Here is a 13219-nt window from a genome sequence, read left to right as displayed (position 1 = left end):
TCCGATGTGTCCTGCATGTCCCATACTGGGGATTGAGCCCACAACCCAGGAATGTGCCCTTGCCCAAGAATCAAACCTGGGACCCTTTGGTCCCCAGGTTGACTCTCTATCCACTGACAAACCGTCAGCTTCTCATTAGCCACATGTGGTTGGTGGGTATAGTACTGGACGGTGCAGTTCTATATCTTAGCTTCCTTATCTGTGAAATGAGGATAAAATTGCCTAGAAGGAACATGAGAGATCTCTTCCTGGGAAACCCAATAAATCTTGTTTCCCAAGGTTTTTTCTCTTATGGCCCCGCCCTCCTTCAAGTCTCCGCCCCTTTCCCCACCCCCTTCAGGCTCAGGGAGGAAGCAGCCCTGTCACAAATGCAGTGTGCTTCATGGCAGCACAGCCTTTAACCACTGTGTGGCTGGCTCCTGGGTTTCCCACCCTTTACCTCATTGGCTCTGCGTCCCCGCTCTGGGCTTTGGCAGTGTGGCTGCAGCGCTCCTGAAGGGACCACGGCTTGGTTGTGAGTGGAGGCAAGGAGCCATAGTTACCCGCGTGAGCTGCGCCTGGAAGCATGGATGTGGGCGAACTGCTCAGCTACCAGCCCAACGGGGGCACAAAACGTCCCCGGGATGAGGAAGAGGAAGAGCTGAAAAGGCCCAGGAAACAAGCTGGTACTGGAGAACGTGGCCGCTTAGGAGAAGAGGGAATGACGGTGGGAAAAGCAGCAGATGACCAAAAAAGGCTGCTTCAGATTATGGACAGAGAGGGTGAGGAGAAAGAGGAAGAGGAGGAACCATTGGATGCAAGCTCAGTGAAGAAAATGTTCCTTACATTTGAAAAAAGGTCATACAAAAATCAAGAGCTGCGGATCAAGTTTCCAGACAAACCCGAGAAGTTTATGGAATCCTAGCTGGACCTCAATGACATCATTCACGAGATGCACGTGGTAGCCACCAGGCCAGACCTGTACCCCCTCCTCGTGGAGCTGAATGCTGTTCAGTCTCTTCTAGGGCTGCTTGGACACGATAATACAGATGTGTCCATAGCTGTGGTCGATCTGCTTCAGGAATTAACAGAGGTAGACACCCTCCATGAGAGTGAAGAGGGAGCAGAAGTGCTCATCGAGGTTCTGGTGGCACTGCTCATGCAGAATCTGGAGCGCCTGCAGGAGTCTGTGAAAGAGGAGGCGCAGGGCGTGCACAATACTCTGGCTCTTGTGGAAAACATGGCTGAGTTCCGGCCCAGATGTGTGTGGAGGCCGCCCAACAGGGTCTTCTGCGGTGGCTGTTGAAGAGGCTGAAGGCAAAGATGCCTTTCGATGCCAACAAGCTGTACTGCAGTGAAGTGCTGGCCATCTTGCTGCAGGACAGTGATGCAAACAGGGAATTTCTTGGGGAGCTGGACGGAATCGATGTGCTTCTTCAGCAGTTATTCGTGTTTAAAAGACACAATCCTAGCACTGTGGAGGAGCAGGAGATGATGGAGAATCTGTTTGACTTGCTCTCTTCCTGCTTGATGCTCACTTCCAATCATGAGCGCTTCCTGAAGTGCCAGGGTCTTCAGCTGATGAATCTCATGCTCACGGAAAAGAAGATTTCCAGGAGCAGGGCCCTGAAGGTGCTGGACCATGCCATGATTGGGCCCGAGGGTACAGACAGTTGCCATATGTTTGTGGCATTCTGGGCTTAAGAACTATCTTTCCTCTCTTTATGAAATCTCCCAAGAGGATCAAGAAAGTGGGGAGCACTGAGAAGGAACATGAAGAGCACAGTCTGTTCAATCCTGGCTTCCCTCCTACGGAACCTGAGAGGGCAACGGCGAACCCGACTGCTGAGTAAATTCACTGAAAACGGCAGCGAGAAGGTTGACAAAATGATGGAGCTGCATTTTAAATATCTGGATGCGATACAGGTGGCCGACAAGAAGATTGAAGGGGGAAAGCATGACAGAGTCCTGCGAGGGGAAATCCTAGACAGTGACTCTGAAGATGAGTTCTACCTCTGGCGCTTGGACGCAGGGCTCTTTGTCTTCCAGCACATCTGCTACATCATGGCGGAGATCTGCAATGCCAGGGTCCCCCAGATTCGGCAGAGTGTTCACCAGATCTTAAACATGAGAGGAAGCTCCATCAACATGGTCAGGCACATCATCAGGAGTAGGCGGAGAGCATCGGGGACGGCCGGAGCCCGGAGTTCTGGGAGAGCTAGTAGAAGCACATCCTGGGCCTGCTGGTCAACTTCTAGAGCCTGCCATGTGCTGCACCGACACTCTCAGGGCCTTCCTCCCAGTTTCTACTGGGATCAATGTGACTTTCTGACAAATTGAACTAGTGTTTTTTTTTTAAAAAAAAAACAACAAACAAACACAAAAAAACACACTTCCCCAGTAGGAACCTTCTAAGGATGGTGTTTTAATCCACTCACCGACCAATCTATACTTAGCCACTTGCCTCTAAAACAGCATTTGCCAACCTTTCCGACCCCAGGGACCACCAGTGGTTGGCTACCGCTAATCTAAAACATAGGCCAACTGGTTTGATTTAACAACAGAAAACTGTACATCATAGGCAGAGTAACTCATACAAGTTAGGTGTTAGCCAGCAGGATTTCTCCTGGCAAAGTATCTTTTCCCAGCTGCCAGTCACCTCTACCTGAAATGCCCACATTCAATAATGCATTTTTTTTGGATCTTATCATCTGCTTTTGGCTTCAACCATTTCCAGCTACAATTCCAATGCCCTTGGATGGAAAGATTCCTTAAAGTCTTATCAGCCCCACTCAATTATACTTCTCTTATCAGTACCTCTCTTATCATACTTAGTTTCTTCCTTGCATTATCCATACTGAACTTTTTGTTCTTTGCCCTCCCTTCCTGGTTTCTAACCTTCTCAAGAGCAGAGATCACATCTTATTTATCTTTGGGGTCTTGGAAACTAATACTGTGCCTGGGTATAATGCACAACAGGTATTCAATGCTGGATTTTCCACTCAAAAGCTTTGAAATCTTGACAAGGTCATTTAGCCTCCTGAGTTTCCTTGTCTAACCTATCTGTGAAATAAAAACATTCTAACCTACTTCCCAAGTTGTTAGAATACTTGCATGGCAACATACCTAGTAATCTATAAATCACTATCTTATATAATCCTATATAATAAAAGCCTAATATGCAAATCATCCGAATGGCGGAATGACTGGTAGAACAACCAGTGGAATGATCAGTCACCATGACATGCACTGACCATCAGGGAGCAGGTGCTCAATGCAGGAGCTGTCCCCAGCCCTCAGGCCCCAGGCCAGCCAAAGCGTGTGCCAGCGGGGGCCCCCAGATTGCCCTGCTGGTTGCCCCACAGATCGGCCCTGATCACTGGTGAGGCCTAGGGACCCTACCTGTGCATGAATTTCATGCACCAGGCCCCCAGAACACATCTAAATCAATATTTTCATGCAACTAGCATAGTTCCTGGCCATTAAGTGTGTGCTGATTAAATGAGGAACAAGGGTACAGCTCTTCCATAAACAAGCCATGGGAGAAGGGCCTGAAGTTCAGCCAGAGCCAGAGAGGAGTGTGAGCCACACTGAGAATAAAGATGTTGGCACCAGTGTTTATTAAAATACATTTCATTTTCAAAATTGAGCTATCAGCTGTTAAAGTGTATATATGTACTTTGGGAATATATATATATATATATATATATATATATATATATATATATATTTCTTTGATGCTGGGGCAAAGAGGAAATTTCATGTTGCCCTAGCCCCAGAGCCTCTCTCAGCCAGGGACATTGGGACTTTGGGGCTGTTAGGCCCAGCTTCCCAGATAGTCTCTGCTTCCTGGGCTGTCTCATCTGCAACTTCTCCCTGTCAGGATTTCCTATTCATGTATCAGCTGTGTGGCCCAATTGCGATTTCTTCTTTTTATTCGCTGGTTTTTCGTTGTTTATCCAGGTTTATTCATCTGCTTCTCTTTGAATTTGTTATCTAAATATATATCTGCTGAGCATGAATTATTTTTACTTCTTTTCCTTCTAGTTCCCTGGCCAATTTTGAAAGCTGCCTCTCTAAACAGTCAATTTATAAGTGGGTGATTTGGAACATCTTTAAACAAAGCTCAATCTCATTATTTTTATAACCCCCCTCCTTCCTTTCCGCTCTCCTCCCCAAGAAACACCAACTCCATAAAAATCATGCGCTGTGTGAGGGACGTGGAGACATAAAGAAGCAAATCCTGGGAAATGTGGTTGGTAGAACTAACCCTGGGAGAAGATGGCGGTTCTGAAGCAAAGGATGCTGGCACCAGGGATGTCTCTTGAGACAGGCAGTGCCCACCCCTGGAGGGAAAAAAAAATGCTGTGAAACAGTGATGTGACAGCAGCACCCTTGCGGGGGGGACATTTGAAGTTTGGGGACAATGAGGCCATGGGGACCACATGTAGTAGCACAGATGCTTTGGTCACACACCATTTACACTGGGTGCTCTGAGAGGACAGATAGCCCTGCCTCTCAGGGCAGCACCATCTCTCAGAGTATCTATAAACTTAGAGTAGGCTGCAGAGGTGGCCTCATCCTAGCTTAAGTTAGCTCTCAGCCCATCTGTTACCATTTATCTGGGTCAGTGATACTTAAGAATTTAACAAGTTAGAAGAAAAATAGTCTAGCTTGATTTGGGTTGCTTTTTCTTTTTCCTTTTAGAGAATCATCTGCATTCCACCTACATTACATGTGTCCACTCGTGGATAAGGGTCTGTGGTGATCTATTCAAGTTTAAGAATTCACATTTTGTGGATATAAAATAGTTGTTTAAAAACCTAATTGTTCATAAATCAAAAAAACCTCTGAAGTTGCTATTGCACTGGGGAAACTAGACTACAGTGAGATATAATATTTTCCAGGGGAAAACATTTGGATCTAAAATAAGGAACCAGGAAGAACAAACCAGTGAAAGGAAGAGGAAAATCTCTCAGAAAGAGCCACCCACACAGTGAGCAGTGAACAGGCCTTGGCTGTGGGTCTAGGGCTGATAACTAGCAATTCATGCATGTCTGTATGAGAGCACAGGGTTCTCTCTACAACAGTGAGGTTAGTCAGCCTCTCTACTTGATTCTGAGTTGGAAGGAGGCTTGTTGAACTGAGTGTAAAACTGCCCAAACTATGCACATGTATTAACTAATAAGAAAAAATTTACTTCCCAAAAGTAAAGAAGCAGAATTTAAAATCCTGGCTTTGGTTTTTGTTTGTTTGTTTGTTTGTTTAATAATAGTAGGAAGAGAGGGGGAGAGGGAGAGAAAGGGGAACGGTATGGGGGGAGAAAAAGAGGGAGACAGAAACAGCTCTGGCATTACATCCCAGATCTATGATTGAGCAAAGTTCCTAACTTTCCCTGAATCCCAGTTTCTTCATCTTTAAAGAAAGTAAAATAAGACCTATGAGGATCAAGTGTGAGATGATATTTGTAAAACATCTGGCACATAGAATAAGGGCAATGGGGGAATAATGATGATCGTGATGACTAATGACAGCAACAACATCAATGGAAGGAAAAAGGGCAAGAGAGAAGGTGAAGGAGGAAGGGGGAGGAAAATAAATCAACCAAATATAACTCTTTAGAAAGAGGGGGAATAACAATCTCTATAAAAGTAAGTCAAAGTCATCTACAGAGAAAGGGCAACATAGAAAGACAGATTCCTTTTTAATTCAATTTTCTTCTAGATAACAGAAAAAAACTTTAAATGCCCAAACAAGATTGAAAGATACTGCTTCTAGCTCTTAAGAATTCCACAAAATGTAGACTTGTTTACTTTTTAATAGGAAGTTTGTTCTATTTTATGGATTGTCAAAAGTCTTGGGTTCAATTCAATTTCAAAAACACTTAATGAGGTCACACTAAGTCTCAGTTCCTGTACTAAGTGCTAGGCATCCAAAATTATATAAATGGGAAAAGGAGTTTGTGATTTGGACAGGAAAAAAAAAAAACAAATTGATAGACCACGGAAGAGAATGCCAAGTGGTGATGCCACAAAACCACTATCAGAAAGCACAGTTGGAGCACAGATAAGACAGTACTGAACTGTCTGGTGGATATGGGACTCTTCACTGAAAAAGTAACATTTGCATTGGGCCTGGAATATTTATTGACTAGCAGTGGGCAAAGCAGACAATAGAGGGAAACCCACCAGCCAGAGGGAACAGAATGACCAAGACCACAAAGTGGATGTTGATCAGATCTGTGTTTTAGGATGATAAACCTGGACCTGATGTGGAGAATAAACTGAGTTGGGTTTCTAGAAGGAAGCAAACAGGTTAATAGCACCTGCAATATTTCAGGTGAGAGACAAAGGGGCCAAACTAAGTCAGAGGTAGGAGATACTGGCTAAATCCAAACAAAAAAAAATGTTTTTTTAAAAAGTATCATATCACCCGAAGAATGGCATGATTCTCCAAATTATTGGCCATGTGGTCATCAAATCCATGAGCTAAACTGGGCACAAAGCTTGCTTTTATAATTTTCTCCATCTTTTTATCCGTGTTAGGGTTTCCTCATATGACACCCCATTATAGGCGCCAGTGTCTGTGCTGTCTTTTGAGTGCTTAGAACCTGCATTCCCAGGAAACACCCAGGCTTCAGACTTCCCTACTTTCTAATTCTTGAACAATTCTTGAAAAACTGAAGCAACTTGTCTACCTAAGCTTCTATATTCTTATTTTTTTATGAAAAACTAGAGGCCCGATGCATGAAATTTGTGCAAGGACCTTGGCCCCAGCCTTCACCCACTGCAGCCATGGCCAGGGGCCTCTGCCACCTCTGCCACAGCCCCTGCCCAGTCTAGTTAGCATATTATGCTTTTATTATTATAGATTGGCTGGTTCCAATATTTCACACTAAAATGTTCATGATCATTTGGGGTATTTCAGCAGTTACCTCCTAGAAACATAACACATAGGCCCAAAAGGATGACTCCAATAATGGGAATTTCTAACATGTTGGTATGTTAGAGTCAGTGCAGGGGAAGAGGAGATGGATAATTCGAGGCAGAGAGCCACATCAGCACCCATCAGATAATTACATTTTCCAGTATTTTCCTGAGTCACAGCTATGTGTGAGCAGCTGCTCTAGGAAAAAGGAAATCCATCATTGATTCTAAACACAAGAAAAGAAAGAAAGGGGTAAAGATTTTTTTGGTCTGTTTAAATGTATGTTCACAAGTCCCATATGGAGAAGGGAAGGTTGGGTGTGCTTGACATGCTGCGTGATTTGCAAATGTGTCTTATTTTCCCTGCTATGACGAGTAAGGTGTTACTACAGCCTGCCTAGTTTGGGGTGGGGTACTTGGTGAAATCATGATGGCAAATGTAGTGATCACAAAAAGTCTGGCAGTCTCGTGAATGAAGACTCATTGTGATGCCGAAGCTAGAGCTGCAAAGTGGAGTGACAGAACCGAGACACGCAGTCAAAGCTCGTGTCTCCACTCAGCACAGCACTCGTGCGATAGAAACAAGCTCCTACAACATGCAAGACAACAAGAGGCACCAAATCGCATAATCCCTAGTTCTCTCCCTCCGAGGATTTAAAACTTATTGAAGAGCTCAGGAAATGCAGGAATAAAATAAAAATTAACAAAAGTAGGCATCTTGGTGTAGTGGAAAGAGCACTAGAGCAGAAATCAAGAAACCTTGATTCAGATCATGAGTTTGATATTTAGTTGCTGTGTATCCTCTTGGACAACTCATTAAGTCTATTTTCTCAGCTATTATAGACTTCATCAAGAATGCAAAATAGATTTAAAGTTGGGTGCTAACCAATCAATAGCAACTTCCTAGAACAGTTTGATGTTATGGATTCTAAAATACACCTGGAGTCAGTGGGAAAAGTGCCATTTTTGATTAGCAATGACAATGACTACCATTAATTTGAAAGGGGAGAGTGTTGCCCTGGCCAGTGTTGCTCAGTGGTTTGAGCATCAGCCCATTCACCAAAGGATCACAGGTTTGATTCCCAGTCAAGGGCACGTATCTGGGTCAGGGTGAGTGAAGAGCCAACCAATCGATAAGTCCCTCTCACATCAATATTTCTCTCTCTCTCCCTCTCTCTCTCTTTCTCTTTCTAGAAAGAGAAATATTTCTCTTCTTCTCTCTCTCTCTTTTCTCTCCCCCCTCCACTCTCTCTAAAAATTAATGGAAAAACTCCATGAACCATAGCAGGCTGTTGTCTGGGGCAAGTCTTGCACAACAAATTGTTTGATAGTATAGAACCAACTGTCTGAAAACACTTACGTAAATTTTTAAAGAAGATCTTCCAATTTGAGAGAACATCATACATACATTTTATTTTATTATCCATTTCCTTCCATTTTCTTCATAGTCTTAAAAGTAAAAAGACCATATTTCCTAGGGTTAGAAACCACCTGTGGAGAGGAAAGTCAAGTAGAACAGCCACAGAAATCAGTGAACATAAGGAATGAGTTGCTAGGGAGGCGACTGCAACGGAGCACATAACCAGTGTGGTTGACAACACCTACAGAATGCTATTTCTAGAGATGCAGGGATGGCGGAAAGTGGTAAGAGGAACAGGAAGCCAAGTGTGGGATGAACCAAAAACACTCAGGAGGTCCTTTCCTGTTCCTGAAATTCCTTCATAGACTCTCAAAATTGGATTTACCTCTTTTTACAATGGTTACTTCTCAGTATCTACACTAGTTTTCATTAACAGTTTCCAAATGCAAATATCTCTGTGCTATCCCTCAGAGTGGCCCATTTGGGAGAAGAGCTTGGGACAGGTGCCTTCATATTTAGCTTCTTAGCAGCCCTGAGAGCTGTGTATCTAAAGCCAAAGCCAGCTCATGGAGAGCTCTGAGAGGATAAGAAATATGTATCTATTGAGGGCGTAGGGGGCAGGGCAGTGCCTGGCTTGCCTGAGGAACAGTACCTTTGTAGAAATTATTAAAGGAAATCATTTCTCCATGCAATAAAACCCTGTGCAAGAGCACATGGCTTATGGGCAGAGCAGAAACTGAGTTTCAGCACCTGCTCCCCTTGGCAGTCTGTCACCCTTACGTGAGGCACAACCTGAACTATCACGTAGGATAGCCCTGTCTGTCCCGCTCCTCCCATGCACTTTCCATGGTAGATCCTTTGAAAACAATGGTCTTCCTCTTTCTTCTATTGCAGGGGTCCTGAATCACAAGAGTGTCAGCTGGAGATTGCAAAGCTGTAACCAACTAGCAAAATGTACTGAACTAAAACGCATACCATTTCTTTCAACTCCAGCCTTGCAGCTTAGTGAACTGAATCTGGGCAAACTATTTCATCTCGAGGGATTTTGCAGATTGCAGCAGTGGCCGTAATTCTTCACAGTGCCTTCCATATATCCATGGGGTGTGCACTGAACATGGCAGGCATCAGCTGCGGTGGGATGGTGGAGCAGGTGAGTGGGGGCGCTAGACCAAGACGGGGCGCTGGTCACTGTCATCGGGGTGACCCTCTGGTGGTTACTGAAAATTCTTTGCTCCCATGTGCCGCGGTCCCTCTCCCCGCCCTTCCCGGGGCACTCGCACCAGCTGCCAGCGCCAGCCCTGCTCGTACCTGCTGCTGGCGCCTGGCACTGGCCCTGATCGCTCAGCTCAGCAATTCAGAACCGTGTCAAAGACAGTAAGACCACATACCCTCTCACCTCCATACTCAGCCCTTCTCCAGTCCAGCCTCTACTTGGATGCATGATTGACCTTCCCAAAGCATGAATCCAGTTATGTCCCACCTCTCTTCAAAGACCTTGAATGTTTTCCCTCCACCTACGCAATGATGTTTAAATTATTTTAGTTAAGGATGGAGACCTATCTAAACAGGTCCCAATCCAACTTTTCAGCCTTATCTCTCATTAATCTTTTATACCTACACCTCATGCACTCATATTATCCTTTATAAGTTCCATTAACTTTTATACAGTACTAAAAAAGTAGAACCACACTCATATGAGTATATGGTGTGATGATGTCTTTTTAAAATTTAATTACCAACAAAAGTCTATTGCCTTATTTGCAGATCCATGTCAAAAGTGTACAATTTAGAATAGATAGATCATCTTTGACTATCCAGGGAGAGACATGTTCCAAAGCAGACAAAACAAATACAGCATCTATCCTCAGTGGTCCTTCAACCTACAACATAAATTACTAAAACAAATGAATACACTACAAATATTGAGCTAGAGCGATGCTTGACTAAACAGATGATACGTTTTCAGCACTGGATAGTGTACAGTGTAGGTTAAGGGCATTTTAGGGGTGAATGGGAGGAAAGGTGACAGAGTTTCTCAAATATTGTTCAACAAATGCATTTGAAAGTAATAGACTGTAAGTAGATCCAGCATCCTTCTAAGGTAGTGTAACACAATTCTTTGTAATAGCTGATCTTTGTTCATACTTATGCAAAAAGGAACTCTTTGAGTACATAGTCTTCAGCCTGGACACAAAGCAAATGCTCTGAAACAACTGCTGAATTGAAATCCTTTGATCAGAGTGTGTAAAACAGATAGGAGCATCTTCATCCTGAATACATGACTTGACTAAAACCTTAGAAAATCTAATGAAATTGGAGAATGTGAAACCATAAAATTCTAGAAGTAACTATAAGCAGCAAAATCTCTCATAGCGATATGTTTGCGATACATCTCTTAGGGCAAGGGAAAATAAACAAATGGGACTATATCAAAATAAAAAGCTTCTGCACAGCAAAAGAAACTATCAACAAAATGAAAAGGGAGCCCACTGTGTGGGAGAACATATTTGCCAATGATACATCAGATAAAGAGTTAATACTCAAAAAATATAAGAAACTCATACAACTTAACAAAGAAGGCAAACAATCCAATTAAAAAATGGGCAAAGGACCTAATAGACACTTCTCCTAAGTGGACATACAGATGGCCAAAGGACAATGAAAAAATGCTCAAAGTCACTGATCATCAGAGAGATGCAAATTAAAATGACAATGAGATATCACCTCATATCTGTCAGAATGGCTACCCTCAACAAATCAACAAATGACAAGTGCTGGCAAGGATGTGGAGAAAAGGGAACCCTAGTGCACTGCTGGTAGGAATGCAGACTGGTGCAGCCATTATGAAGAACAGTATGGAGTTTCTTCAAAAAATTAAATATGGAACTGTCATTTGACCCAATGATCCCATTTATAGAAATATATCCTCAGAAACCTGGAATATATCCTAAGAAACCAATCAGAAAGAATATATGCACCTCTATATTCATAGCAGCACAATTTACAATAGTGAAGATCTGAAAAACAGCCCAAGTACCTATCAGTGGATGAGTGGATAAAAATGCTGTGGTACATTTACATCGTGGAATACTATGCAGCAGTAAAAAAGAAGGATCTCTTACCCTTTGAGACAGCATGGGGGGACCTGGGAGAGTATTATGCTAAGTGAAATAAGCCAGTCAGAGAAAGACAAGTATCACATGACCTCACTTATATTTGGAATCTAATGAACAAAATAAACTGATGAGCAAAATAGATCCAGAGACAGAAGCATGGAACTGACTGTCCAATCTCAGATGGAAGGCAGGGGTGGGTGGGTGGGTGGGAAGAGATCAACCAAAGAGACCTTGTGTGCATATATATATATAGTTGATATATATATATATATATATATATATATATATATATATATATATATATCAACTTTGAAATGTTGAGCTGTCTAACTGATATCCCATGGACACAGACAATAGTGTGTTGAAGGCCTGGGACTGTGGGCAGGGGTTGGCTAGAAAGGGTCAATGGGGGGTGGGGTGGGGAAGGGGACATATGTAATACTTTTAACAATAAAGATTTAAATTAAAAAGAAATTGGAGAATGTGGGACTGGAGAAGAAAATGCCTCTGCACGCCTTTCTATAAGCTGCTAATAAGACTGCACGCTGGAGTGGTATCTGTAGTAAACATTCCCTCCAGCGTGCAGTCTTATTAGCAGCTTGTTACCAGCAGTTTTATTATGCACTACAGAACCCAAAATATGGTTGGATGACTGCCAGTGAATGGGTACACCTGGAAGATGGCCCCACCTTTTAGGCCACACGACAGAGCACCTGACAGAAATGTGTATACATTCTTTACCACCAGTGAAGCTTGGTAGACTGATCCAGCAACTTTAGAACATCCAATCTATCTGCCCTTGGCCCACTTTCTACTGCACCAAAGCAGTGTAAACAAATGAAACATTAGCAATTGCCCTACTTGGTCAAATAGAGACTATAGTTAATTCAGGCCTTAGAAAAGCTTTTATTCCTTTTAACTGGAATTATAGATTTTATTCTCTGCATTAATATAGCTAACAAACTCACCATAATAGGGCAAAAATGTCATGAAGTATGTTTACAGTACAATCAGTATATTAAGTTCATATGCCCCAGAGAAATCTAGGCTGAAAGTATTTTAGAATAACTTGTATCTCTAACAAGATTTTATAAAACTTTATAATTGACAGATTCTAAATGAAGAAAATTATTGTTTCACCTATGCATGCTGAGTTAGACAGCTCAACATTTCAAAGTTGATAGCATGGTGAGAACCCAGTGATTCCCCAAATGCCCTTTAGTGTCAGAGGTATATGGGCCATTATTGAAGGACTAGAAGCATAGAGTGCTTTTTCTTTCTGGTGAAGGTCACACTTTACATTAGGGATGAAAGATATGGAAACAGTTATTGCAAAGAACAAGTTTCCAGACTGTGATTTATGATTCCATAATTGAAGGCTAGGGGCAGACAAAGGACACATCCCATGGAAAACAAGAAAAAAATGAATTCCCATCATGACCCTGAACACTCAAAACAAATTGCCTAGAGAGATGAAGATAAGCACCCAGATAATACAGTGGAACCACAGAAAGAAAGAAAACTAGTGGAATAGAGACCTCCTCCCACAAACACAAAAAGAGAAATCAGCAAGAAATGAGTTTAGGTAGGACACTGTATGTAATTAATTTTCTAGGGCTGCCATAACAAATAACCACAAACTGAGTAGATTTAGAACAACAGTCATGTGTTCTCTCACAGCTCTGGAGGCAGGAATTCTGAAATCCAGATGTAATCATGGTTGGTTCCTACAGAGGCTCTGAGGGAAAATCTGTTCCATGCATCTCTTCTAGATTCTGGGAGTTACTGACAATCTTTGGCATCCCTTGGCTTGTAGACATGTAACTCCAATTTCTGCT

The 13219-nt window shown here is 42.8% G+C and overlaps 1 pseudogene across 1 annotated transcript; it reads left to right on the top strand.

The window, feature by feature from the left end:
- Positions 1-565: 565 nt before the first annotated feature.
- On the top strand, positions 566-2201 carry LOC308233308 (beta-catenin-like protein 1; annotated as a pseudogene). Its single transcript has one exon. The product of its transcript is annotated as a beta-catenin-like protein 1 (transcript).
- The last annotated feature ends 11018 nt before the right edge of the window (positions 2202-13219 follow it).

Source organism: Plecotus auritus (genome assembly GCF_963455305.1).
Source record: "Plecotus auritus genome assembly, chromosome: 9".
Lineage (NCBI taxonomy): Eukaryota > Metazoa > Chordata > Mammalia > Chiroptera > Vespertilionidae > Plecotus > Plecotus auritus.
This window is presented reverse-complemented; position numbering and strand designations above follow the sequence as displayed.